The sequence below is a fragment of the Adelges cooleyi genome, unplaced genomic scaffold, assembly GCF_023614345.1.
Source record: "Adelges cooleyi isolate 19-005CV unplaced genomic scaffold, UGA_ACOO_1.1 ACOO_flye_CR_arks_rails_tigmint_CR_PRNA_247, whole genome shotgun sequence".
Classification (NCBI taxonomy): Eukaryota; Metazoa; Arthropoda; class Insecta; order Hemiptera; family Adelgidae; genus Adelges; species Adelges cooleyi.
This window is the reverse complement of record NW_026095912.1, coordinates 288,950-316,013: the sequence shown is the minus strand read 5'-3', so window position 1 is coordinate 316,013 and position 27,064 is coordinate 288,950.

Sequence of the window (27,064 nt, the reverse complement as noted above, 5' to 3'; positions counted from 1 at the left end):
AAATGTTTGTAATAACACTCGTTGCTAAACTAAAGATTGTCTATTTGGTATCAACAAATGATATTGTCATTAGAGTCAATACCAGACAATACTGAAGGATGTTTCATTAGTCAACGCATAGTTGAATTCCTTATGGAATTACGAAAACGTTCGATCTTACCTTAAGTACGTTGAAGATGTTTAGGTCGGTTCTTTGAGTTTCTCAAAGAACCGACCGACGTTTTTCTACTTGGAGTACTCTTGGTTCGGCCAAGCATGGTGTATTTTCAGTAAACTTTAGACGGGTTTCCCACAAAACCGACGCAACATACTTTTGCCGAGTCCCTTGTCCTCTACAGTTGATTACATTTCTATCGCATACCTTTGGACATTTTTGATCTGTATTAGACCGTCGTGTGGTGTTTCCTTCAGTTCGACAAACGTTTTCCAAGCATAAAGCTATCACGAGAAAAAAATCTAAACGACTTTTTAAAATTACTAAAAGATTTAAATGTTTGCGGTAACACTCGTTGCTAAACTAAAGATTGTCTGCTTGTTATTTATCGCCAAGGTGATTTTTGTTACTACGATCTCCTACGTCTCTTAGACATGTTAGCTGTTGAAATATTATAATGTAATAATTATACAAAATGTATTAAAAGGAAAATTTTATATATTTTTTTAATTGCATATACATTTATTACGTAGAATTTTATTAAAAGATAACACACAAGGAATTTTCGGCAAACATTTTAAGACATTTTGACGTCAAATATAATACTATAACAATTACTTATATATATATGTATAAAATTGAAGATTTTATACATTTTTCGAGTCATTAATTAAAAAATGTGTGTGTTGATTTTAACCTAAAGCGTTGCTACCCGGTCATATCGAAATTTATATCCTCACTTAGGAGTTGATCCAGTATATGAGGTGCGTTACCATCGCCGCTTGGTCCAGCGACCGTTTCATTTTGGAAGTATTCGTTTGCAGTTGTTAAGATATTTTCGAATTCCATCTGGGCTACGAAGATACTTGTTATCTCATTGAAATTTTTGTATATGTTAGTACTAACTAAGTCCATCATGTTGATATAGCGTTCATTAAACTCCATTAATGCACGATTGAAGAAATTTTTTCGTTCTTCTAATGTCGTCGTTGTCATCCTTAATACTTTGATGGCCTCTTCTATTTGACTCACCGGCGCAGTCGATATTATATAACGTTTAAACTTGCTCTTAATGTTTTTTATTACAGGATCGATCCTCATGAAGTGAACATCAACTTCCTCGTGTGGCATTTGCTCTATAATTTTAACTGATACATTACATATTCTACCCAACATAGAAATGCCTTCACTTTCGATCACGTTCATAAACCGAACAAATGCCTCGACGTCACTTTCACATTGCTCCATCACATTTAACAATTTACGATTTACGGCACGACAGCTGAATGACAGTAAAAAAGCTATATAACTTTCTGCATTTTGTAAAACGGTTGTTAGCGAATTTCCAGTAAATGCAATATTATTGCTCGTAGCTACAGTAACCGTGAAAGGTGGTATCAGTCTGTATGTTCCATAATCCACCACAACGCGCGGGATACTAACACATCTTTTCCACGGGCTTTGTGGTTCGTCAGTAGTATAGCACGTATTCGGTAAAAACTCCAAATTCATAAATTTGTACTCGAATATTTTTATATTTGTAATGGTTGCCCGTGTGATCACCGTTTGACAACAGCGAAAAGTGCATAGCGCAATTACACAGATTTGGAACAAAAACATTTTTTAACTTATGTTTCTTATTTTTCGAAAAAAACCAAAACGGGTATCTACGGTCAAATGATATTAGTTTTCACAAAATTATAACTGCTCACTGCGAAGTATGTTGTATAGACTGAATCGTCGTAACAATCCAAAACACTTTTTACAGTTACATAAAATTTGTTTCTAACGATAATAATTTTGGTAATAGGTAGGTTGAATTTGTTGGAAAAACTTAATCAAATAACACTGGTGTGGGTACGATGTTTGATGTTCGGTTCGTGTACTTTACCCTTCCCCGTCCTTCCAAAAACGAAGAAAACAATTTCTCTTTTGTTTTTTTCACCGTAACGTTAATATCCAAGCACTCGCAACAGCCTATAAAGTTTGAACTATTATTTAAATGTAAAAGAAAAACATGATTTACCCATGTGTAGATATATTATACTCAAAAGTAACTTTTTATATAACAATCTTAAAAATAAGAATTGTAATGTACAACAAGACAACCACTCATTAAACGATTTCCCTAATATTAACCATACTCTCCAAAACAGACATATGCTCTAATGACTTCTAATAATCCTCTAATATTGTAATTCCTTCATCATCTTTAGATATAAATAAAGTCATGTCATCTTTTCTTGAAGACTTTAAGTCTCTAATCAATCCCCTTATATATCTCTCCTAACAAACGTTATCTCCAGCTTGTTAGACAAGAAAAATGACTAGTCATTATTTTACTAACAATTCATTAATAATCCTCCAGTTCAATGCCAATGGTTTGAAAAAACCACATTAACGAACTCCAAACTGTACTTCATTCTAAACGCAAAGATATTGCACTTATAACAGAAACTCATTTTACGGAATACTTTAATTTTTGCATTCCCGGTTACAAACTATTAAAATGCAACTATCCAGACAATACTGCTCATGGAGGAGTAGCTATTTTTATTAAATCCTCTATCCCTTTTTAACCTCTTCCTAATTACTCCCAAGACTATAGTATACAACCCTGTTCCACATCCTTAAAACTTAAAAATACATCATTTACTATTGCTGCACTGTACTCTCCTCTCAAACATAAGGTCACGAACATGATATTCAATGACTATTTTAACACTTTCAAACATAATTTCATTGTCGGTGGTGACTTCAATGCCAAACGCCATTTATTTGGTGCTGTCGCTCAAATAACCCCTTGGTCTTGTTCTACACGATTTTGCATTATCAAAAAAATTAAATATTCTTACTCCTCCTGGTCCAACATACACGTATACTCGGCATTTTTGTAGCAAAAATACCGAAAAATTAAAATTACATTGTAGACAATATCCTCGAGCTCAACTCTGATCATTCATCAGTCCTACTTACCCTCAGTTTAACTCCTCAAACTCGTCTAATGCCGCCCAAGCTATTTCAAGTAAACACAGATCGAACATGTTTCATAATCTTGTTGATCAGGAAATTAAACTAAACACAAACTGTTCCTCGCGTACCTCCAACTGGTCATACTGGAGACCATTTTCACCATTTGACCGAGTGGTCAAATTATTATAGGCGTTTGGGTGATTAATTAGTGTGTGATTGTCACTTTTGTTTTATTTTGCATATTTATTTTAAGTTTGACATTGGCATAGTGTGACTAGCACTTTGTAGGTTAGGGTCAATTATCGATCATATTGTCACCATATTGTACATTTAGTAATTAAAGATAAGAACCGTATTATCGTTAACCGTTAGTAGGTACGCCGTTGATAAAAGATGTTAATTTGTTTGGATGTGCGTATAGTTGCATACCTTCATTATTGTAAGGGGCATGTGTGTAGCTGCATATCTTTGGTCCGTTAAAGCACACGGATATATTTCACCAGTAAGCCTCTCAATTTTTCTCTGTCCAAAGTCCAGTCTAGCGTTGCATTCTCGATAATAGTTTCGATCTCAACACAGCTTGTTCATGCTAAAGTAACATTCATTTCCATTTGATATTCGCTCTTTTATTTCTCTATGCATGTCGTTACTGCTGTTTATATTAACGCACCGAGTATTTGAAATTATCCACCTTTTCAAAACTCGTACTTCACAATTTCAGGTTTGTCTTGTCTACATTTCTTCTAGATATTACCACGAGCTTAGTCTTTTCTTCATTGATACATGAACCGATTTTTCTGCTGGCTTCTGATTAGTCTCTTGGCAACCTTTACAATTTACACGCAAGACAACTCGCTCGATTAGTTATTTACATAATACACGTTTATCGATAAAGTTGTACTGATTCGCTTCATTTGCGTTTTGTCCATCTTTGCGTCGTTGTAAATAACAACAGCGACATGACAGCGACGACGGCAGCGGCGGCGGCGGCGGCGGCGGCTAGCACGGTGTCGCTGAGGACGATGGACGAGCTAACGACGGCCAAAACGTTGGCCATGCTATTGCTGGGCACGGGCTCGTTTGTTTTGGGCATCGCGCCGACCTGTCTTGTCAAGAGGAGGCGCGCGGAACACGCGGACATCGAGGCGGCCACGTGCAAGTCTGGAAATTCGCACCATCCGGGCGACGCGGCGTTGTCTTCGCCGTTCGTCCCGCCGTTGCTGTGCTTCGGCGGCGGCGTATTGCTGTTCACCGCGTTGTTCCACATGTGGCCCGAAGTCCGGCAGACCGTGGGCGCGCTACAAAAGGGTGGCGTGCTGCCGGCCGGGTTCGGATATCTGGCCGATCTCATTGTGCTGGCCGGCATCCCTCTGTGCTACTTGCTCGACAAGGTCGTCAACTGCGTGCTGGACAAGTGCGCGGCCGACCCGTGCGACGAGACCGAAGCGTTGCTGCTCGGGTCGGTCGGCCCACAGAAGTGCGCGGTCACCGACAGCTCGTCGGCTTACGCGCCATCCGGCTGCGACGCCGACAGCCAGCCGAGACCGGCGGACGGCGGTTGGTCGTTCCGCATTCTGTTCACCGTGATCGGCCTGTCGCTGCACGAGGTGTTCGAGGGCCTGGCCATCGGGTTGGAAAAGCGTGTCGAGAACGTGTGGTACCTGTTGGTCGCGGTGGCCACGCACGAACTGGTCATAGCCGTTTGCGTTGGATTGGACCTGGCGTGGTCCAGGACCCGCGTGTCCGCCATAGTGATGTGCGTGGCCGTGCTCGCCCTCATAACGCCGGTGGGCGTTGCCGTCGGTATGTGGCTGATGAATCGCGGCGGATGTCCCGGCGCGGTGGCTGTGGTTCTGCAAGGCCTTGCCGTCGGAACGCTGTTGTACGTTGTCATCTTCGAGATTGTCCCCAAACACTATCGGCCCAGGTTCTTGCATACACTGGCCATCCTTGCCGGATTCTTCCTAATGTTCGCTCTGCAACTGACAAGTAAAAATAAACCAATATAAAATGATTATACAAATAAGCAAAACAACAATCCAGATACCATTTACTTACCACCATTAACCCACCCAAACTTGACAATAACCCAACTAAACCTAACCTAGACAATGTCAAGTAATTTTCTGGATAATTTGCATGAGCATCTAGGTATTATTTTTTAGATCTAAAAGCCTGACAAAATGTCGACTGCATAATATAATGATGATCATCGGACCACCATTCCGAGTAGTCGACATTTTGTCAGGCTTTTTGGTCTGAAACGTCAAAAAACAGACCACTTTCAATGCCCTTAAGTGTACTTTTATTAGTACACAGTAGGAACGAGGAACTTTTACGAGTAGTTGGCGGATGAAATTTTTTAAACCCAAATTTAAAAAAAAAAAAACCCTATACCTAATATGTTTACTGCTTTCAAGTCCTGAAAAATGATATACCTACTAATAAACAAATGTCTAATAATAGGGATTTAGGACAAAAAAAAAAGTTTAAAAACAAAGCTATTTGACATTTTTTAAAGTTCATTTTTTGCTTATTCATTTTACTTTTTAATAACTTTTTCAGCGAATAGTTATTTTTGATTTGGATTACATTTTTATAAATATTCAATTATTTATATAAAATGAATATCGATAGGATTTTTTCACTGTTAGAATAAAGTTTTTTTTGTGATAAATGTTTATAATTCTCGAATGGGGTGAGTATTATTAAATAACATTGAAATAAATCATGATTCAATGTAACTATTTCGGTTGGTTATCGACTATGGTGGTCTGTAATTTTAGGTAACGAACAAACACACTTAATTCTGCATATTTTGAATGTGAATTTTTTTGTTTTTGTCGAAAATGACAAAATGACACTTCTTAATCTCTTAGTGTGTACCGAATTGTCTGTCTTAATTTTAATGTAATTTTATTTATTTTTCCAGCCCACAAACATTGCCACGGATCGTCAGTGGACCATCGCCAACAATACGCCACCACATCGAATAGTACATCATAAACGTACCCAAATTCTCCAACTTGCCAAGCTTATTAGTTGTTCTAAAACTGTCTAGAATATCCTAGGTATATTGTATATTAGTGTATAGACGTATAAACTAAGAAAAACAAAATATAATTAATCAACAGAAATTGTGTATACACCGAGAGTCAAATATCAAATAGTAGACAAGGTAAACGCATGTAGATGTAGACATGTACTAACTAGTATTCTTTTTTCAAACGTAGTCAGACTTAAAGATAGGTATTTTGGTAACTCTTATTTTTGTCATCACTCAAGGAGAAGATACACGTGGTCGTGAATACATTCAAAAATCAAGTCAAAGACAATAGAAGCTAAAAATATTAGGTACTAGTGAAAAAAAATAAAACATAAATCGTTGGCAAACACTAAACCGTTTTATATAGGTACAATTATTGACTGGCTGCTATTTTCTAAGTTGCTAAGTAGATAGTTATTGTCATTTACTCGTGTATTTGATTCAACGCAATCTAAGTGAAGTTTCCAATGCACAAGTGAAATGTAAAATTACCTCAAGATATTTTTACTATCTAAAACTGTTATTTTGTCTATTTTATGCATAAATAAAACTTGAGGGTTACAACTTGTTATGGACTAAATTATTAGAGATTATAATTTTTGTTTTGTATTTTGTTTATGTAATTTAAGAAAAACATAAGTTAAGCAATTTTGGTGTTCCGTTAAATAATTCACTTGGCAAATCATCGTTGGTCATCTTGTACAACAGTTAATGTAAACTAATTAATACAATTATTGTTTATTTATTTTCGACGCGATTCTGTAAATTATTAATATTAGTATAAACGCCAGTAAATTCATTTTTATAGTGTTTATATACATTTACAATTTTAAATGTTTATAAAAGTATAATAGTTTATCGGTTAGCTGTTGTTTTATGTAGATGTTAATTTTAACAAAACTATTCTTACAGATCAATATGCCTTATGTTTACCATAATAACTAAAAAATATCGAATTATCATACTATTCTATAATATAGAATTATCTTATTTTGTTTGTCGTTTCCTTAATTTATACCAACATTGTACTAGTTATAAAGGCCTAAATTAAAACTTGACTTTAAATAGTTTTTTATGAAAACCAGATTTGTCTCAATACACAATCGGATGTTTCTATGTAACCAAATCGGTCAAAATCCAGAGAAGCTTGTATATCTTTTGTCACAAGATTAGGTCAATTATTTTTTCAAGCAATTCACCTCAAAACATATTATTTACATAGCTTATTGTCTCTAGTATAATATATGATATATGCTTTGAGAAAGAGAGGTAGGTAGAGAAGACTTAAAATTGTACTGACATTAAGTATTTATTATTAACTATTTGTCTCGGATTTTCATTGTTTATACATTTTACACAACCCTGTTGAATAAAAGGATAGTAGTGAGCTCTCATCGCAGAAGCAGTCGATTGTTACAACAGTTTTTTCAATTTCTTTTCTCGTAGTTATTAAAAAATCAAAAAGCTAAGAAGCCAATCCGACGAATAGAAAGACATGGCGGTCAATTAGGTAATTGATGTAATATAATTTAATGTTATGTATATTTTATATAATTAGTGTAGGTTTTGCTATTTCTCATCCAGAACAAATAAAAGCAGGCGTACCTCAAGGTGCAGTAACCGCGCCTCCACTCCTAAACTTATCCCAGATCAGCGAACTTCTACTTACACCTCGGTTTATGACTTTGTGGTCGACAAAGCAATAATAGCCAGCAATCCGCTGTTCCTATCCTAGCCTTTATCAGTCTATGTCTATGTCCAAGACGACTTCAGATTGCCCCACACGACTAGACAAATACAGTCACTTACTGATAAATTTCGCCTTCATCGCCCACCTCTAACGTATAAACAAGTAAAATAAATGGTCATGTGTTTTGGTGAGTCAATGGGAAATTAATGGTGAAATTCCAGAAAGACAGACCTGTAATAATGTATATATCCATGTTGATAAAAACAACTATCGAAAACTTACATTAAAAATGGTGCAAATTTTCCAATTTAGCAACCGAGAAAGTGGCTTAATGTAATTACTAAAAGTCGTTAATTGAGTTTTAACCGAAAAAAATCTAAAGAAAACGAGTAGTACAGAGATGTTGGAAGACATATCGTCCGGTACACGCTAACAAAAAAAAATGTCTGTATCTAACTCTAAGGCCAACAATTCTGCACATGCTAAAACCATTGATGGCTATCAATAGTCATGGATATCTGAGCTGACAATGCTTTTACATAACACATAATATTGTAGTTGAAGTGTTTTATAATTAATTTACTTTTATTTTTAAAACAACTTTAATTACTTTAGTTAGGACATCGAAATAGACTTATTTTATTATAAACGGATTTCCAATTATTGAGTATTCATTTTTGTAAATAGAGAAACTCTGGCATTCTTTCTGTAAAATAAAAATGATATATTAGTTTAATTTTTGTAAAATTTAGTCTTAATCAAACTAAACCTTTTGCAAAAACCATATCATATTTTCCTAACAAATGATCAAATTACGTGTTTTAAATACAAATGATATACATATATATGTCAATTGTTCATATTATAATATAATACACTAAGTTTTTTAAAATATGTAACTTACATCATACTTAGTTTTTTGCCGAAGTTGCCTCCTGAAATTAAAAAAAAAAAATTGTATTTTATTTTATTACAAATGTATTTAATTAATCGTTGATTATTTTTATTGCAGTTTAAACCAAATACATTCAAAATATAAACCAACACAGTAAGAAAGTACCAAAATAAAGTCCAGTATCCATATATTAGCAAACACTGTCGTAGTGACCGCTAAAGTACCATAATCTACCATACTTAACCAAGTATTTTTTTTTTACATTTAAATAATAATAAAAACTTTGAACACCTTTCCAAATGCTTGGGTTAACCTTACGGTGAAAAGAACAAACAACACAATATTAAAATATAGGTCACCCAAGTCAAATATTGAATCTAAATCATTTTGTTATTCATTCCAAGTTTTTCTTAAAAAAATAAATAAATAGAAATCTACCTACTAGCAAAAATATTAGCGTTAAAAAAATATTTGATAAAACTGTAAAATGTGTTTTGGATTACCACGCTAGTTATAACAATGATTCAGTCGATACAAACATTCGTAGGGCGCATTTATATATTTGTGAAAATTACTACGTTTCATAGTAAAATAAATTAATATGGCTTGTTTAAAATATTGTTTTTTTTTTTGTAAAATAATTAAGTATATGTTAAAAAATGGTTTTGTTCCAAATCTGTGTTATTGTACCTTGCTGTCTTCACCGTCGTCAAACGTCGATTACATTGGAAACCATTAAAACTTTGCAAGAAACCGAATCCAAATTTATGAAATATTGGTCTTGTTGAACGGTAAGTGCTATACTAACGAGACGATTAGATTTGTTAAATAATTATATAATATCAGATTTGTTAGTATCCTGAACGTTGTGGTAGATTATAAAAAATACTTTGTGTTTGCACCTTTTGCGGTCACTGAAAACCTGAGCAGTAATATTTTATTTACTAAAAATTCGCTGACGACCCGGTGACAAATGTCCAGACAGTTACATGGCCTATGTATAGATGAATAATAATGGAACTGTCGTGGCCAAATCATTGTACATCGTAGTGGATGAGTGTTTAGATAAAGGACGTTACGTAGAGGCATTTATTTGCCTTATGAACGTAATCGAATGTGTGGGCATTCAATGGTGTGAAGATTCTGAACTACAAAATATCTTAAAACTGGGATTTGAATATTTTAATAAGGAAACGGACACCCATTTAAGCGGTGACAATTTCTGTAAACGCACCGAGTCAACTCCAAAATGAGGTAATAAATAGACAATTATAGTTCTTACGGATGGCATTAGTTTAGGTCACAATCAATACAAACATTTTTCAAGTAATAAATATGTAAAAAATTGAGCTTGCATAAAAGTAGCAATATGATATTACAATAATATAATATATTTTACCTCAAAATGTCCTTAAATATTTTCAGTATTATATTAAAATAATTTTTCGCTCAAAAACGGTTTTCATGTTCATTTTTTGAATAATTGAATTTTTATTAAACTATAAATATTATTCTTTAAACTTTTGTTTAAAGAATGTAGATAACTATGTATTAAATTGCAAGCTTTTGGATAAAAAAATTAGATTTGTAAAGATTTGAAATATTATAATCTCTAACCTCCCAAACATGGTCTAATAGGCAAAATGGTAAATTTTAACAAACTCTCTAATGCATTGTCCAAATTGATCAACCCCGAAGAGTGCAGCTCTAGCAATAAATATGTGTAAAAACCTATAAATCCGTTGTCTTATTATAATATACAATTGAGAGAAAATGTAACAACCAATTAATAAGACTTAGTACTTATTAATATTTTAATACATGTTGTACTAAATGAAACTAAGGCTCTCTCAAATTCTTCTGAGATATTAGACGTTTTTTTCACAATTTTTTAGTTAATCTAAAATGAATACATTTATTTTTGATAAAAATATACCAAAATTGGGTGGACTAAATACTGAAAAAATATAAACGCTATTACCATTCTTTACAGCCAAAATCACCTAATACTAGAAACTATACCGTATTGTTTTTGTCAATCGCGCACAAATAACAACATATTTTCAAACATGGCATTGAACAAATGAATCCTTAGCTCGTGTTGGCATTGAAATTCGTTACAGTGTTGAATTTCGACGATTTGTGTGGATCAAGACCAAATAAGAACCAAAACAATTTGTATAGTTATAATGAATAAGTAATACTTCATTAAGACTAATACAATAAAGTAACAATTAAAGACTTATAAAAATATAAAGTACACAGATAGAGTGTTTGATTTGACATGTAATATATCATTACCCTACATGAAAATAGCGAGAAAAGTATGTAACAAAGATACCCCCAATACCCTTCGATATAAAAGAGTACATAGATTCAGCTTTCTATCAATTATAATTTGGGAAAAATTGAAAATTTAGCGTTTACAAGATGTATCAAACAGAATTGTTTTCAGATTCAAATGGTTTACATACTTATTACCAATTTTCCACACCCCTCCTCCCGTCAACATTATCCGATTATCGTTTTTTTCATCATACAAAATCAAGTCCAATATCTACACATGCGTAAATCATATTTTTCTTTTACATTTAAATAATAGTTCGAACTTTATAGGCCTTTGCGAGTGCTTGGATATTAACGTTACGGTGAAAAATACAAAAAAAAAAATTGTTTTCTTCGTTTTTGGAAGGACGGGGAAGGGTAAAGTACGCGAACCGAACGTCAAACATAGTGCCTTTCCAGTGTCGTCTAGTTATTTGTTCAGGTTTTTCCAAAAAAATTCAACCTACCTTCTACCAAAATTATTACCTACGCCACGGTATGACGACGATTCAGTCTATACAACATACTTCGTAGTGAGCAGTTATAATTTTGTGAAAAGTTTTAGGGTTCATATTACAACTCATATCATTTGATCGTAAGTAATATAAGCTAAAAAATGTTTTTTTTCCAAATATTTGTTATTGCACTATGCGGTATTCGTCATTGCCAAACGATCATCACGTTGGATACCATTCGACATTTGCAACGAACCGAGTGGAAATTTATGAATTTGGAACTCTCAGGTACTACGTGCTATACTTACGATCCCGAAAGCCCGCCGATAAGATGTGTTAGTATTCCGACCGTTACGGTGGATTATGGAACATACGGAGTGATACCGCCTTTTACGGTAACTGAAGACCGAAGCTGTAATATTTTCTTCACTGGAAATTTGCCGGCAACCGGTTTAAAAGAAACAGACAGTTTTATGGCTTTGAAATGGAAAACCTATAAAGGTATTACCGTAAATCATTCATTGCGCAACGTGGTAGAGCACTGTGTAAATAAAGTAAGTTACGTCGAGGCATTTATTCAGTTTATGAACGTGATCGAAAGTGAAGGCATTTCTGTATTAGGTAGAATATGTCGTATATCAAGTATAATAATAGAGAAGAAGCCGAATCAGAAGATAGTCGATGATCACCTCGACATGATCAAACCTGTAATAGAACACATCAAGAACAAGTTTAAAGGTCTTTTAATATCCACTGAGTCGGTGCGTCAAATAGAAGTGGCCATCGAAGTATTAAGGATGAAAACGAAGACATTAACAACAGAAAATGGAAGGATAAAATCGGTGACATTAGAAGCACGAAAAGGATTCTTCAATGATGTATGCATGGAGTTTAATCAACGATACGTCAACATGATGGACTTAGTGAGTACTGGCAAATATGATGACATCAATAATATATCAAAAATCCACAAAGCCAAAGATGAATTCGAAAATGTCTTAACCAGTGCAATCTATTACTTCACAAATCAAACGGTCGCTGGACCAAGCGGCAATGGTCACGAACTCAATATACTGGATCAACTCCAAAGTGAGAAAAGTTTAATATTTACGGGTAGCATCGATTTAAGTTAAAACCAACGCACACATTTTTTAACTAATGACTTGAAAAATGTATAAAATTGAAGCTTGCATACATTAGTAATAGTATTAGTATTATGTTTGACCTCAAAATGTCTTAAAATAATTGCCCAAAAATTCCTTGTGTGTTATCTTTTAATAAAAATGTACGTAATAAATGTATATGCAATTAAAAAATATATATATATTTCCTTATAATATCTGTATAATTATTATATTATTTTTTTTCGCCCAAAATGGTTTTCATCAGTTCACGAAGTGCAATTTTTCTTTTTTTTTTGTTCATCTTGATGATGTAATGTTTGACTACAGAATTTAAAAAAATACTGATATGTTTCTAACGTAATAGCTCCATTGTAGCTCTACCTACGGTATAATTTTCATAAATAAAGCTTTGCTTGAAAAAGTGAGTTAAAGAAATAAAATCTATATCATTCTTGATGATGGAAAATGGTTTATGCTATTTTTTTGGTTTCCAAATGTTTACCGATAGTACTATGACGAACATTCCATACAAATTTGGAATTATTGTAAGTATTAAAAAAAAAGTGTTATAGTAGCATAGTTTTAAGTTGAAAAATATGTAAATTTTCTGGGTGCTTTTTTTTACACCATTTAAAGTACATTTCTAATACGATTTCTGATTTAAAGAGTTGTTACACGAACAAATCGGTATTTATAATATTATTAATCTGACCAACTTTAAATGGTTATAAACAATAACTACTGTACCTCATATTTTTGTAATATTTTATTTTTATTCTATTTATTAAATTGTTTTTATATTGTAAAAAACCAATTTTAAATAGTACGGTTAATTTTACTGTTTCCTCTATTTACAATATTACCGGCCAGCCTATTCACTTAGGTGTAGGTAATAATTATTCGATAAAATTATTTAGGAACATAATAATGTTACAAATATATGTAACCGCCGATAGTACATTTTAGATATTAAAAATATTAATAGGTATTGATAGAAGCACTGTAAAGACCTTGCACTTAATATTAACCTATAACAATTGCATATAATTAATAGGAATCATGTCGCACCCTTGGAGCAAGACTGCCGCAACTCAAGTTCTGAGGAAATACAACTTAAAGATTGAACCTGCTCCCAAATGGTTAATTTTAACTTTGAAAGCTTTAATTTTAATACTTTTCAATTATTTTTTTGTTACCCGGTGCAAGCTAATTTAATTTAATTTCAAGCTTCTTAGTTAAAACTCAGCCAGACACCACAATTTGAGGTTACGGCTATATAGAAATAGGTTTTAACAAACCAAACTGCCAAATTTGTTTGTTGTGCCAGTCTACCATTTTAAATATTTTATAAGCCGTAATGAGAAATGTGGCAATTTTGTTTTTCTTTTTAGATTATTAATATATTACTACTAGACAAAATGTGGCAGTTTTTTTCACCAGTGTCATCTGGTTAAGAATTATTATCAAGTTGAAAGTTAAAACGCGTGAAATCGAAATGAGACATTCTTGATTTATTATGCTTAAGTATAAAAAACTATAGCAGTATTATATTTTCTTTTAACCGAAAAAACCAAGAAATTTATTACAAAAACGTTGGTTGGGTTAAACGTGCCAATTCATGTCTGGCCGGACACGAGGGCATTTTTGTTCCCCTTAACCCTTTTTTCATCTACCTATTAAATTATGGTAAAGACAATTTTGATCTGATATACCATTACATAAAAAAGGAAATGTAGATAATACATTTTACAATTTGTACGCCAGGAAATAAAATAACTTTTTAGACTCTTAGGAAAAGTTTTATGCCTTTCCGGTGGTTATTTTGCTAAATTCGTTTCTTATGACTACATTTTGCACATCGATAAAGAAAAAAAAATGATTAATCGTTGTAAAGCAAACACCCAATATTAATACACGTGTACCTTCGAGTATATTACAAAATCATGTTATTCTACTATTGTCGATAAATAAAAATACACTAGAAAATTGATTGATTCATTAAGGACAGGACACTAGTTTTCTCTTAAAATAATAGAATTTTTGTAGATTTTATAATAATTGGAGACACTTAAGTTGGTGTTATTTTACATTATTATAATACTATTACTAAACATTTACCTTTTCTGTTTTTTATTTTCACAGCTCAGTATTTTTACAGAAACGTAGTGCAGCAGAAAAAAAAAATCATTCACTCCACCCTTCCTCCCGTCTTAAATTTTAATGTTTAATAACTTCTAAAGTAATTTGCCAAAACTGGTTATCGACCGGTATACTATTTAGAAATTAATTTTCAGTTTAAATAGTAAATTAAATATGTACACAAGTTACTATTTAAGTTTTTAAAAGTTAATAGGTTTATGGAAAATAATAAAAAAAAAGGCAGAGACCGTTTCAATTTCAACAAATTAGGGGTTCCGTTTTAGGCCAATATGAACCCAATATGTCATTAATGATAAGACCATTGCATAGGTGTATAAATTATTTTAAAAGTTGTTGGAGAGTGAGGATTTTGTATAATTTCGCACATTGGCGCACGTGTTTCAAAGTTACACCGAGTTCAAAAGTAAATAAAGATTTATATGTACGATTTCTATGGAAGTATTATTTATCGAATTCTCGCCTATGAATTAACTCGAAAAAACAAATTTTTTTACTATAGAAAAACACTTGGGTGGTTCGATGTGCGTTCCCATTTCCACAGTTTACATAAATTGAAATATACGAATCGAAAAATTTAAGGTCTTAAGAAAATCCTGGGCAACCCGACTTATTGGCGATTTTCTAGAATTATAAAAAAAAACAATTTAACCCTTCAAAGACGCATGTTGCATTGTAGCAATCTTTATTATTATTTTTTTTAATTAATTAATTTGTTATATTTCATCTCACTAGTAAATACTATCCACCAAATGAGTACAGAAGTTTTTGATACCAAAAAAAGTCTAGATCAGCCATTAGTTTCGTAATTAGCCGTATATGTTGTTTAAAACATATAAACACCCGATCATTATTTTTATAACGGTATCGCTCATTTTTAAATCGTTATCATACATTTATTTTTGATAATAATACATCAAAATTGGGTGGACTAAATACTAACAAATTATATTTCTTTTTCATTCTTTATAGCCAAAATCAACTTGTACTAGAAACTAAACTGTATTGTTTTTGTCAAACGCGCACGAATAACAACAGCTTTTCAAACATGGCATTGAACAAATAAAGCCTTAGTTCGTGTTGGCATGGAAATTCGTCGCGATTTTAGCAAAACGCGGGATACAGCGTTTGAAAAATTATGTTATATGTATTTTTTGTTTGGCCTCCGAAGTATGTGTTATTATTATTTTTGCACTATATCTTGCAATATGGAAAAACATTTTAATATTTCCTAATTATTTTTTTGGCTAGAAATCTTATATCTTACAAATATTACTTCGTGTTAATTGAGCAAATAATTTACTACCGCATCAATTTTACTATCGGCGTTGCAGTTTGCTTATAACTGAAAAAAAGAAAACTAATATAAATAAACATTGTCAACACACAAAAAAACAGCGTTGAATTTCGACGATTTGTGTGAATCAAGACCAAATAAGAACCAACACAATTTGTTTAGTAATAATGAATAAGTAATGATACATTAAGACTAATACAATAAAGTAACAATTAAAGACTTATAAAAATATAAAGTACACAGATAGAGTGTTTGATTTGAAATGTAATATATCATTACCCTACATAAAATAGCGAGAAAAATACATAACTAAGACATCCCCAATACCCTTCGATACAAAATGGTACATTGATTCAGCTTTCTACCAATTAGGAAAAATTGAAAATTAAACGGTTATAATATGTATCAAACAGAAATTTTTCAGATTCAAATCGTTGACATACTAATTAATACCGATTTTCCACACCCCTCCTCCCGTCAACATTATCTGATTATCGTTTTTTTACATCATATAAAATCAAGTCCAATATCTACACATGCGTAAATCAAATTTTTCTTTTACATTTAAGTAATAGTTCGAACTTTATAGGCCTTTGCGAGTGCTTGGATATTAACGTTACGGTGAAAAATACAAAAACGAAATTATTTTCTTCGTTTTTGGAAGGACGGGGAAGGGTAAAGTACGCGAACCGAACATCAGACATCGTACCCTCACCAGTGCCGTCTTGTTATTTGTTCAAGTTTTCCCAAAAAAATTCAACCTACCTACTACCAATATTATTATCGTTAGAAACAAATTTAATGTAACAAAGTGTTTTGGATTGTTACGACGATTCAGTGTATTCGTAGTGAGCAGTTATAATTTTGTGAAAAGTATAACTAATATCATTTGATCGTACATACCGGTTTTGGTGATTTTCCAAAAATAAGAACTACAAGTTAAAAAATGTTTTTGTTCCAAATCTGTGTAATTGCACTATGCAGTCTTCGCCGTTGTCAAACGATGATCACACCGGAAACCTTTAAAAGTATACAAGTATTCGAGTGGAAATTTATGGATTTGGTGTTTTCAGGTCAAACGTGCTATACTCCAGAGCGCCGACGCCCGCCGATAAGATGTGTTAGTATTCCGACCGTTACGGTGGATTATGGAACATACGGAGTGATACCCCCTTTTACGGTTACTGAAAATCTGAGCAATAATATTGCATTCACTGGGAATTCGCTGGCAACCGTTTTACAAGATGCAGACAGTTATATGGCTGTTATACCGCAAAATTACAGCGGTCATGCCGTAAATCATACGTTGTACGATGTGATGAAGCATTGTGTAGATAATGCAGATTACGCCGAGGCATTTATTCGGTTTATGAACGTGATCGAAAGTGAAGGCGTTTCTATGTTAGGTAGAATATTTTACACATCAGTTATGATAATAGAGCCGATACCACAAGAGGAAGTAAATGTTCTCTTCAATAGGATCTATCCTGTAATAGAAAACATTAAGCACAAGTTTAAACGTTATTTAATATCGACTGCGGCGGTGCGTCAACTAAAAGATGCCATCAAAGTATTAAGGATGACAACGACGACATTAGAAGAACGAAAAAGCTTCTTCAATCATGCATGCATGGAGTTTAGTGAACGATATGTCAACATGATGGACTTAGTGAGTACTAGCTTATATGTGAAAATGTATAATATATCTAATATTCACGATGCCAAAATGGAATTAAAAAATATCTTATTCACTGCAAGCGCATACTTCCGAAATGAAACGGAAGCTGGACCAAGCGGCGATGGTAACGAACGCAATGTACTGGATCGACTCCTAAGTGAATATATACAATTTAATTTTGACGGGTAGCATCGGTTTAGGTTAAAATCAACACACACATTTTTTAACTAATTACTTGAAAAATGTATAAAATTGAAGCTTGCATACATATATATAAGTAATAGTATTAGTATTATGTTTCACCTCAAAATGTCTTAAAATAATTGCCCAAAAATTCCTTGTGTGTTATCTTTTAATAATAATCTACGTAATAAATGTATATGCAATCAAAAAAATATATATATTTTCCTTATAACATTTGTATAATTATTATATTATAATTTTTCGCCTAAAATGGTTTTCATCAGTTACCAAAGTGCAATTTTCCTTTTTTTTTTTTTAATAACTTAATGTTTGACTACAGAACTTTGAAAAAAAAAATGATATGTACATAACGTAATAGCTCCATTGTAGCTCTACCTACGGTCTAATTTTCATACCTTATTCCTCAAAGCTTTGCTTGAAAAAATGAATTAAAGAAATAAATTCTATATCATTCTTGATGATGGAAAATGATTTATACTATTGTTTTCCCAATGTTTACCGGTAGTACTATGTTTAAAGAATACACCATAAAAATTTGGAATATTATAGAGTTATAGTAGCGTAATTTTAAGTTGAAAATATGTAAATTATTTTAGTGTTTTTTTTGTACATTTAATTTTTACCCCATTTAAAGTACATTTCTGGTACGATTTCTGATTTATAGAGTTTTTACCCGAACAAATCGGTATTTATAATAATATTAACCTGACTAACCTTAAAATGAATGCTTTACATAATAATTTCCGTACATGGTATTTTTGTAATATTTTATTTTTATTCTATTTATTAAATTGTTTTTGTATCGTAAAAAACAAATTTTAAATAGTATGGTTGGTTTTGCTGTTTCCTCTATTTACAATACTACCGGCCAGCTTAAGTGTAGGTAACAATTATTCGATAAAATTATTTAGGAACATAATAATTTACACATTTCATTATTAATTTTTATTTTGTTTTTATACAATGTGATTTAAATGTTTCACAGTTTTTTTTATTTTAACTCAGTTTTTTTTTAGTGCAACTTTTGAATTTTAAATGGTATTGCGTATATTTCAATAACTTTTTAAATTACAAATAATGTACTAGTGTTGAATGGTTTATAAGCAAATTTAGAAATTTGTATGATTGTATAAGTTAAGATGGGAGGGGAAGTGTGTGCAGATAAAAATAATTATCCAAAACCGGTTAAAGATCAGTCAAAATTTTCAGTACGTGATTCTTTTTGTTTCAAAATCGTCATTCGTTCAGAGTTTTTCTAAAAATAAACAAATAGAAAATGTATACCTTTAATATCTACCAAAAAATTTAGCGTTAAAAAAACCAATTTTAAATTGTACATGTAAAATGCGTTTTGGATTACCCCGTAAGTTATAACAAAAATTCAGTCGACAGAAAAATAAGAAATTATTTTCTTTAGTATTGGAAGGACGGGTAGGGGCAAAGTACATGAATCGAAAAAAATGACACCGAAGTCAAGTATTGTATCAAAGCCGTCTTGTTATTTGTTTAAGTTTTTTCTGCAAAACAAAATAGAAATATTCGTACTACCCAAGTATAAGCGTTAAAAGACTTTTTATAATACTGTAAAATATGTATTGGGTTACCTACGTGGTAAGTTATAACGTTAACAAAATTTCTTTAAGGAGACCACTCCGCCCAATTTTAAGGAGTAAAGTTTAGGAATTTTTTGTTTGGAATATCTTAATTTAAAAGTTAAACTGGGACGTGTAATTATTAGTTTAGTATATACTAACTTTTTTTTATTTTACATTATTTACTCATATTATATCTAGATACAATATTTAACAACATTATATTAGCCATATGACTAGATTTTTTAAAATTCATTAACATTCTTACATATACTTAACTCATTTGAAAGGTTAACCAGGAGGGACGGCTAAAATAGTTTATATTGACTAGTTGCATAAAATGTCCTAATATAACCCTTACCCTAGGTACCCTTAGTGAAAACAGTAAATACATTCATAACTAAAGAATTATTATTAGATACACTATTACGTACATTAAAAAGTCTATACGACACCGTTTAGCGGAACACTAAGCGCTGCAGTGGACAATAGCGCAAAATAATCGTTCTATTGGATATAATTCTATTATTTGTACTATTTAAAAAATTGATTATTGTAGATTTTGTTTTATTCTAACTAACATGTTTGCTGTGCAAATAATGGATAAAGCTATTCGTTTTAAAACTGTAGTGGTATTTAGCAGTAAATTCCATACACGAGCCCCTTACTATACTTATGGTCCACTAGAGCGAGCTATTTTCATTTCAATGCACAGTGTTATTTTTATATTCACTGGATTACACGATTATAAATTTAATTGTCACGAACTCACGAATATTATTACACCAATAAAGCATCGCCATAATTATCATCATCCTTAGATCAGCCACAGTTATACTAGCATTTTATTGACATTTTTATGTCTTTGCTATAGCACATGCACGGAAATTCGATACCGACACCGACACCACTTATCATAATGACACCGGTTATCATAACGAAATATAACAGCTGATTTATTTGATAACATAAGAGAGATAATAGATAAGGGAAAGCGATAATAGATAAGAGATATGGTTTTTACTTTGAAACACAACCGGAAAAAATCGACACCGACACCGGTTATCTTAACGAAAAAAAACAGCTGATTTATCTGATAAGAAAGATAAGGGAAGGGACCATGTGCTAGATTATAGATTAGGAAACATTGAAAATTAAGCGTTTACAAGATGTATCAAACCGAATTTTTTCAAATTTAAATCGTTTGTGAATGTGAAATCCGATTGACCTGTTTATTATCTGCTATTAAATATGAGAAAAATATATCTCCTCACTGTTATAGTGTGTAGCATTTTTTGCCGTACGGCAAAATCCTCAAATTTATATAATAATTAACACCCATTTTCCACAACCCTCTTCCCGTCAACAACGATTTGTTTTGTATAAAAAGCTTAAAATAAATAGGTACAGTCTAACCAAGTAAGGAATAGCGAGATTGTACCAAAATCAATTCTAACATCTCACATGCGTAAATCATATTTTTCTTTTACATTTAAATAATAGTTCAAACTTTGTACGCCTTTGCGAATGCTTGGATATTGGAAAAATACAAAAAAAACAATTGTTTTCTTTGTTTTTGGAAAGACGGGGAAGGGTAAAGTACACGAAACAAACATCAAACATTGTACCTTTCCAGTGTCGTCTTGTTATTTGTTCAAGTTTTTCCAAAAAAATTCAACCTACCTTCTACCAAAATTATTACCTACGCCACGGTATGACGCCGATTCAGTCTATACAACATACTTCGTAGTGAGCAGTTATAATTTTGTGAAAAGTATAAGGGTTCATATTGTAACCCATATCATTTGATCGTAAGAAATATAAGCTGAAAAATGTTTTTGTTCCAAATATGTGTTATTGTACTATGCGGTATTCGTCATTGCCAAACGATGATCACATTGGAAATCATTCGAAATTTGCGACAAACTGAACCGAAATTTATGAGTTTAATGTTTTCAGGCACTACTTGCTATACTCTAGAGCCCGGACACCCGCGGATAAGATGTGTTAGTATCCCGAGCGTTTTGGTGGATTATGAAGCATACGGAGTGATACCACCTTTTACGGTTACTGAAAATCTGAGCTATAATATTGCATTCACTGGGAATTCGCTAGCAACCGTTTTACAAGATGCAGACAGTTATATGGCTTTTGTACGGAAAACTTATAGTGGTCATGCCATAAATTATTCATTGTACTATGTGATGGAGCACTGTATAGGTAATTCAAGTTATGTCGAGGCATTTATTCGGTTTATGAACGTGATCGAAAGCGTAGGCATTACTATGTTAGGTAGAATATGTAGTATATCAAGTATAATAATGGAAAAGAAGTCAAAAAAGAAGGCAGTTGATCTTCACTTGGATAGGATCGATTCTGTAATAAAACTCATTAAGAACAAGTTTAAAGGTTATTTCATATCGACTGAGTCGGTGCGTCAAATAGAAGTGGCCATCGAAGTATTAAGGATGAAAACAAAGACATTAACAACAGAAAATGGAAGGATAAAATCGGTGACATTAGAAGCACGAAAAAGATTCTTCAATGATGTATGCATGGAGTTTAGTCAACGATATTTCAACATGATGGACCTAGTGAGTACTGACATAGTGAGTACTGGTATATATGCGAACATTTATAATATATCAAGTATCTACAAAGCCAAAGAAGAACTCGAACGTATCGTAAGCAGTGCAAACGAGTACTTCACAAATGAAATGGACGCTGGACCAAGCAGCGATGGTGACGAACTCAATGTACATGATCAACTCCAAAGTGAATATATACAATTTAATTTTGACGGGTAGCATCGGTTTAGGTTAAATTCAACACACACATTTTTTAACTAATGAATTGAAAAAGGTATAAAATTGAAGCTTAAATACATACATATTAGTAATAGTATTATGTTTGACCTCAAAATGTCTTAAAATGTTTGCCAAAAATCCTTGTGTGTTATCTTTTAATAAAAATCTAAGTTATAAATGTAATGCAATTAAAAAAATATATTTGTTTTCAATATAATATTTGTATAATTATTATATTATAATTTTTCGCCTAAAATGGTTTTCATCAGTTCACAAAGTGCAATTTTCCTTTTTCCTCCTTTATGATGTAATGTTTGACTACAGAATTAAAAAAAAAATTGAGATGTTTTATACGTAATATCTCCATTGTAGCTCTACAGTCTAATTTTCATATCTTATTCCCTTCGGCTTTGCTTGAAAAAGTGAGATAAAAGAAATAAATTCTATATCATTCTTGATGATGGAAAATGGTTTATGCTATTTTTTGGTTTCCCAATGTTTACCGATAGTACTATGTATAATGAATGTTCCATAAAAATTTGGAACTAATTGGAAGTATTTAAAAAAAGTGTTATAGTAGCATAATTTTAAGTTGAAAAATATGTAAATTTTCTGGGTGCTTTTTTTTACACCATTTAAAGTACATTTTTGGTACGATTTCTGATTTATAGAGTTGTTACACGAACAAATCGGTTTTTATAATATTATTAATCTGACCAACTTTAAATGGTTATACATAATAATTTCCGTACATGGTATTTTTGTAATATTTTATTTTTATTCTATTTATTAAATTGTTTTTAAATTGTAAACAACCGATTTTAAATAGTACTGTTGGTTTTACTGTTTCCTCTATTTACAATATTACCGGCCAGCCGGTAATCACGCTGTAAGTAATAATTATTCGATAAAATTATTTTGGAACATAATAATTTACACATTTCACTAATTATTAATTGTCATTTTGTTTTTATACAATGTGATTTAAATTTTTTACACTTTTTTATTTTTTTCCACCTCTCAACTCAGCGAGCTATTTTCAATGCAATGCACGGTGTTGTTTTTCTATTCACTGGATTATAAATTTAATTGCACATACATTAGTACCATTTAGTTACTACAAAAAAATAAAGAAAATACTTATTTTTTAGACCGTTTTCTATAAGTGTTCTCTAAATAATTTTATAAATAATAAATAACACTGATCGATAGCAAGTCTTAGGTAAATATAATAATGTTATTGTTTTTGAAAGAAATTTTATTTTTATCCATATCGCTGCAATTATTGGTCTCAGAGGAACCTACTATTTACCACATCCGGTCATTATTAATTTTACTATTATATTATTTATACTCATTTAAAACCTTTTGAATATGCATGGTTTTTTCATTATGATTACTTTTCTAAATAATTGTTTATTTATTTTCCTACACGGATACGTCTTGAAAACACGGTTTAGGTCGTGTTATTTATTGAAATATAAAGAAAACATATTTTGATGTGTTATTTTTTATGCTTTTTCTAATAATTTTGACTTGTCAGGTACACACCAATGCCCTACTAAGATGTAAACCCAAAAAAAACAAAACAACATTTATTGAATTTACCTAGTAAAATTACTTTGTCACCACAAAGTTAAAAAAAATAACAATATTAAAAACAAATTGTCTATCCATACAGAGACGCAAAAATATATGTGTCAAATTTAATTTCCATTATGACAATAAGACTTTTGTTGCCCAACCTTCTCTCTAAATCAAGTACAGTATAACTGCAGTGAGATGTTGGCATGGTAGTAATATAGTATTTAATCAGACAATAATATCAAATTACTTGAAAGAATAAGTCAGAATTATTGTCTATGAAATCGGCTTCGATGATTTTTGTGGTCACGCTGTACTTATTTCCTGAAATTCAAGCATTTTATTAATCAAATATTAGTAACGGCGAAAAAACAAATAAATTCGGTTGTCTATCATAAAATTAAATAGAGCAATTAAATCTTCGCCTTACAATCTCAACTACATTTGGTTGGCCACCCTAGTTTTACACCTCCATAGATCTCGATATTTTACCTCTTGATCAATCACCCCATCTATTCAAATATTACTTAATTCCGTCCATCCATCTTTTCTTCGGTCTTTCTTTTTTTCCCTCTACATTTTCATCTACATAACACCTTTCGCTGCCTCTGCTACATCTCTTCCCATAACATAACCAACCATCTCAATCTATTCTCTCTCATTTTACCCACAATTTGTGCAACTCTTAGACTCCCTCTTATGTATTCATTTCTAATTCTATCCTTCCTAGTCACTCCACTCATCCATCTTATCATTCTCATCTCCACTGTACTCATTCTTTGTTTAGTTTTCTTGTCTACTGCCCAACATTCCGATCAAGATAACATTGATGGACCGCCCTATGAAATTTACCTTTTAATCTTATAGATATCCTCCTGTCACACAAAATTAACTAGATCACATTAAATCGTGTACCGTAGAACTATAGATTATACATAGTTCTTGATTGCCATACTGGACTATTGAATCTCTATAAGTGGTTCAATAAATAATCTTGCTATTGACAATAGTAAATAATTTCAACTTAATAAACAGCCAAATAATACAAACTACAACTTAGACATGTTATCAAGCTTATACAAGGTATTTTGACACATTTGTGTAATGTTGTCTTAATACTATACATTTAATTAAATATTCCCATCCGTCTTGGTTGTAACTATACTTACTTATATCACTGGCCGTGCTCTCTAATCTGGACCTAGTTCTGCTGATAAGTACGACATCCATACCCTTACTGGCCAATTACAAATTATGAGTGAAAATATTTTAAATTATTTTATATTTATTTAATATTTGTTTCTTTAAATACTAAAGAAATGTCAATACGTGTATCTTATGAGTTGCTTTCAAAATAGTAAATTATTATTATAATTGGTTTTTAACAAATTTAGCTGTTCGCATACCTGTTCTGCGTATTGTTTTCCAATTCCATCGGTAGAGCCCGTTATAACTATAACAAATAATGCATATTACTTGATTTTGATTTCACTGCGCTAACTTTTTAATGTTTATACTTTAATATACTAAATACCAACTAACTTAGTTCTATTTGGCTGACTTAATTATCTATAGTTTGATTAAAGTTCATGAAGCATGATATTCTCTCCAAATAGAAAAAGTTAAATGAAGACTATAATACTAATGTAGACAATTTAAATAATATGTAAAACATATTTTTAAATTTAGTCTTATTGAAGTCTTATAGAATTTTTGGTCCCTATTAATACGACCTGTAGTGTAAACAAATTATCACTATTCCTGGCATACTTTGTAACTAAAATATTCTATGCCGAAGATATTTTTGAGCTAGCATGACAGCCTTTTGTAAAACAAATTTGTTTTTGTAGGTTTTTGAGTACCGAATAACAAACCCGTGGTTTCTGAAATTTCTTAGCAGATATACATAATGACTAATTCAATTTCATCTTTATTCCTTTATCATATTCCTATTCATGCTGTGTACTGACATTTTTAATTGTTTATGGAAAGGTATAATATTTACTGATTTTACCAATTCAAAATTATTAGACCCTTAAAGTTTTAATTACTTATAACTTTACCTAATAACTATTTTAGAACTAATTTTATACTGTTCAGATTAGTAAAATCAGGAAAAATTAATATTTCAATGGACGATTAAAAATGTCAGTACAGTTTAAATCAGAATAATAAGCTAAACAGGCATCAGGCATGCTTATATTATTTATCATTATCACTATTTAACATTACTTTTTACTATAGGGCATGCAAAATACACACACTTGCGAAAATAAGAACAACGCTATAATAATAATATTCATTAACATAATAGAATATTAATTTTGTCTCTTGGGAAAAAAAACAAACATCATTGTACATTGTTTCTTTGTCGATAAAACTTCTTAAAAACTAAATGTCATTGAAAAAATAGTGTAGTCTTATACCTTTTTTTAGGCTAGAGTGTTGTTATGTGAAATTTTTTTTTTTTTAGATTGTAGATATTGACATTTTGTATAATGACCTTATTGAATATGCAATAGTAGATTATACTTATTATATATTATAACACATCAATAGAATTCATATTTTTATTCAAATGCAAGTTTCACATCGATTATGTATGTGAACGTAAATTGTAATAACGTTTATTTAAAATCAAATTTTATTTATTTGTTTTGAATGTTCGTAAGCATGAGAGTATAAATGTTAAGAATAATTAAAAAATCAATTACTCGTTGTGTTTAATTGCTCAGATAATCATCGTCTTATAGAAAATGAAATTTAATGAACTGGTTTCGTCTCATCAGGTAATAAAATCATTAACTCAACATTTCAATTATTATTATGACTAGGGGTTCAAGTAATAATAAACCCATTTAAATTAAAAAAAAAAACCTTTTCAATGGTCAAATGATAACACTATACTATCTTCTATTCAGATCCCTCTAAATTGTCTTTTATCTAAAATTGTAAAGTTTGTACTAATATTTTAGCTCCAACATAAAATTGTTTAGTATAGCACTAAATTACATTTAACAAAAAAAATACCATGATATAAAAAAATCCTGTTATAGTCTAACTCCAATATGCATTACCGTCTT